This window comes from Girardinichthys multiradiatus, chromosome 11 (assembly GCF_021462225.1).
Source record: "Girardinichthys multiradiatus isolate DD_20200921_A chromosome 11, DD_fGirMul_XY1, whole genome shotgun sequence".
NCBI lineage: Eukaryota > Metazoa > Chordata > Actinopteri > Cyprinodontiformes > Goodeidae > Girardinichthys > Girardinichthys multiradiatus.
Window position 1 is genome coordinate 5610059 of NC_061804.1, and position 4125 is coordinate 5614183.

The 4125-nt window shown below is 37.8% G+C and overlaps 1 long non-coding RNA gene across 1 annotated transcript; it reads right to left on the reverse strand.

Annotated features, from left to right (window-relative positions):
* Nucleotides 1–886: 886 nt before the first annotated feature.
* On the reverse strand, nt 887–3795 carry LOC124876132. The gene is made up of 2 exons (XR_007040226.1): nt 3669–3795; nt 887–3380 (listed from the first exon to the last, which is right to left on the reverse strand). It is a non-coding gene; the product is annotated as an uncharacterized LOC124876132 (long non-coding RNA).
* Between the last annotated feature and the right edge of the window lie 330 nt (nt 3796–4125).

Sequence of the window (4125 nt, forward strand, 5' to 3'; positions counted from 1 at the left end):
TGGATTTAAAAAAAACATGTAAAAGAAACTGTGTAATACTGTGAAATACAATCTGTCAGTTTATAGGCACATCAGCAATATGCTCACTTATGAGGATGCACAAATGTATTTAAATCCAATAATAATTTCTCATATTATTATATTTCTTCTTGGTCCCAATGCCTTAATATTAAAACCTCTGAAATCACTCTATAATCAGGCTTTAAAGATACTAGATAAAACGTCTCTTAGGCATCATCATTGTCAGATTCTTAGTAAATATATTAAGTTTTGATAACTTAATCGTATACAGATGTGCGACTAATTTTGATGATTTTAAGCAACAAGGCCGTGCCACCTCTGAAGAGATTTGTACAGCTTTGCTCCGAGTAGATGACTAGAACATCTAGGTCCACAGCTCGTAACTGTAGACTACCTTAAAGAAGCTCAACCTTTGCCCCGACTACCTTCTCATACAGAGCCATCAAAGAATGGAACAAACTCCCAGATGGTCTGAAATAATGTTCTGATCTGCATGATTTTTCACAAAAGGTTGGAGAGGAACTACCGGGAAATATTAATATTAACTGTGATTATGTTTAATATAAAGGTATGTACTTATTTTAAATTGTAGACACAAGTTTTATTTTAATGGCAGGAAATGGAATAGATCATTTTGTGTGAATGGCTGTAGATGCAGTATATGGCTGGATGCATGTTGAACGTATCCTATTGTGACCTGGCCAGGGACTGCAGATGGAAAGTAGCTGTAGCTAAATCTGGTATAAAGTATTTCTTCTTTTATTGAGATTAATGTGTTTACACATTGTCCATGTGAGATAAATAATAACCCCCCCCCCCAAAAAAAAAATCAGTTTCTAATAAAGTTTAGTTTAAAAAGCATTTAATAGTCACATTTTGAAACACATTTTTATTTTGTGCTCATGCTTATTGCATTTATGAATGCACTCTGTAGTAAAGTAGCTTTTAGGACAAATTTCCCTTTGGGATAATAAAGTATATTAACATGTTTCAGTAGTGACAGGATAAAAGATTGATTAGGTTAATTTATGCAACATTCAATGCATTGCCAAATTCCAAGGACGGGAGCATTTACTACATTTGACTTGGCTGAAATTGTACCAGTTGTTTGGTTCCTGACCTTTAAAATGTAAGAGAGTCAAAATGCATCCAGAAGATAAAGTTTTGGATTCAGAAATCAGCAATATTTCAGAGACAAAGCAGATATTTTGCCTAAACTGAGCTGTAATAAGCGACATCAATTCAAATCATCAAAACAACAACTATAGGAATAAAACTCGATTAAAAAGTCTGTTTGTTTTGATTATATTCCAGTCGATCAGCTCTTCATCGAACTAAAACCTGCCGACCATGAAGGTTTGTTACAGTTCCTCGGAGCAGGATAAGTTTTGATCTGAGCACCTAAGCTCAAATGACTGAAACAGTTAACCAATTACAAGAAATCTTTTTGCCGGCTCGCCAGCTTCTCTCCTTAGATTGGAAAAGACTTTATTGATCCAAAACCACAAGGCAAACAGAATAGGAAAGCCCTCAAACATGAGTTTGACTCACTAAAGTCTCAGCTGACTGAATGCTTTTCCTACAACCAAACTGTTTATTTCTTCAATGACGGGATGCAGACAATAAATTACGTTTACCAGCTTCAAAAGATATTTACAAATATTCAACTTCCCTTTGTTCCACAATGATTGGAGGACACCCTGCACCTGGTAAAGATGTATTAAAAGTAGCTTCATCTCACATTGAAAATTAGTTTGTTGGTGTATTTATTCTTGGTGCATTTATTCAGTAGGGTGGGAGAGGATCAGTATTTAGACAGAATTGCTTTTCCCAAATAGCGAGTGGCTATAAGGTTGATTTTGTTTTTCTGAACCACATCTGTTGATTTGGTCATATATGTTAGGGATCCTTGCTAAAAGACAATATGAACCTATTTTCAGTTTTCTGCACCCTCCACCAGATTTGTATTTCAAAGAATTCATGATTTCATGCACTCTAACAAGGCTCGACAAACCTTTGGAAGATAACAGGCCCAAAGCATCACAGATCCTGCACAACACCCAAAAGTATGCTTAAGGTGCTTTTACACTCAGTCTTTGTTTCACACCAAATGCTGCTGGAGCGTTTCAACCAGTTTTGGGAACCAAGCATGAGTCATCAACAGTGGAAGTTACACAACACGGGGGAAAAGGGTGGTAGCGAGACAGAGGAGCCTGCCGAGTTGCGTACAATATTACTTTAAATGCAAGAAGAAAGCATCCATAACTACACTTAATTCAGAAAAGGAGACAGACTCAGGGTAAGAACAGTGGTGTGTACAATGTTTTCATTAGCAAATGTTCAGCATCCGCAAGTGAAACGGAAACCAGTAGTTATACAATGCATGTTTAGTGTGTTTTTCGCAAACATATAAATATGTTAATATGGTACGTTCTTTGTCTTCACCACTGTACTTGATGCTTCTACTGTCTGCTGCATCACTCCGCCCAAGGTTGACATTGTGGTTTGCTCAGAAAAACCAAGTTCTCGCAATGCCTGAGTTGAACCAGAGTTTGTGATCTGGAACCTCTTTTAATCGGTGGAAACACACATCCCCGGTTCAAAAATCACGTTCGGGAACCGGAACGGGCTAAGAAACCCCTTGGAGGGGTATCAGAAATGTGTAATTCTCACAACAACCTCTTAAGAGTCGATAATGGGCTAGATAATAGACCATTGACTCAAAGTGGCAGCGCAGCGGTGGCACAGGAGTTAAGAACATGTACAGAGGCTTTAGTCCTCACAAACCAGCCCATGAGCTGGTTCGAGTCCTGGTCCAGGCATGTTTGCTGCATGTCTTCCCCCTCTCATCACCCTTTTCCTGTCAACCTACTGAGAAACACATGCCACTAGTGACAAAAAAAAAAAAAAAAACCTTAAAAAAGGGAGAGAATAAAGTGATTCTTCACCAGAGTATAAAAATAGTTTTTGCATCCTTGTTTTCCAATCATGAATTGTCTCCAATCACAAAAAGCCGCAGAGCTCTCCTTCCTATATGTCACACAGGCCTTAAAGTCGATCAGACTGGAGGTATGAGGTAGGTCTTAGTATCATCCAACTAAAACACACAGTTCCAATTAAGGTCCCAGTAGAATTTAACTAATGTCACATGTTTGTGTTTGTGATGGTAGGGCAGAAAAAGCTTTGTCCTGGTATGCCTCCCAAAAAACCTGGATATATGGATAGCATATGATGATTATTATGGAGGCTTGAAAACCCCAAGATACAATGCTTTGCTGTGGTTCTGTTACAGTGAAGTTTTGGAGACATCAGTCTTTCTTGAATGGTTGGCGCTTTGTCCTTCCAGCTTTGAGGAGTACCTGAGAGAAACAGGCTTGTGTAATCTGTAATTCTTTTACACCACCACAAAAAAGGAAGTCATGAACAGCGATTAAAAGTTCCCTCTAATTATCTTTAAAAATTCAAAATTTTAAAATTGTTTCAGTTAAATTTATTAAAAAAAGGTTGTTAAAGGTGCTAATAATTGTGCCACTCGTGTTTTGTGAGGCAAGAGCTGAATCAGCTTGCAGACAAGAACTAGGGAGCAGCATTGTGTGTTGAGATGGTTTAGTGAAAAAAGTAAAAATACAAAAAAAACAAAAACTTACAGGTTGGCACAAGGAGAAGAGAGCCTGGAGCTCGGAGCATGGACAGAAGACTGGCCTGAACCACGAGGAAACAACAGGCATAATAGAGAACAAGTGAATATATATACACTGAGGCAAGGGTAAAGAAGAAAGGCAAACCAAAAGAGTTAATCAGAGGGAATGATTAGCAGCTGAAGCAGAGAAGAGCAGCTAAAGGAGGAGGAACTAATTAACAAGAAGGAGCAGAACAGGCAGAAACATAAGAAACCTAAAGAAGAATCTAACAGACGTCTAACTCGAGATGTGGGAAGAACAATAAAACTCAAATAATGATAATAGTAAGAAAAACACATAGCAAGACCTAAAGACCATAATAAACAGCGAGGAATAGTCAAAATCCATACTCAAAAGAAATCAAAACCCAAAGATCTCTGGATCGTGACAGTTACCAGTGATTTTATAAAAACCACTATTGTTT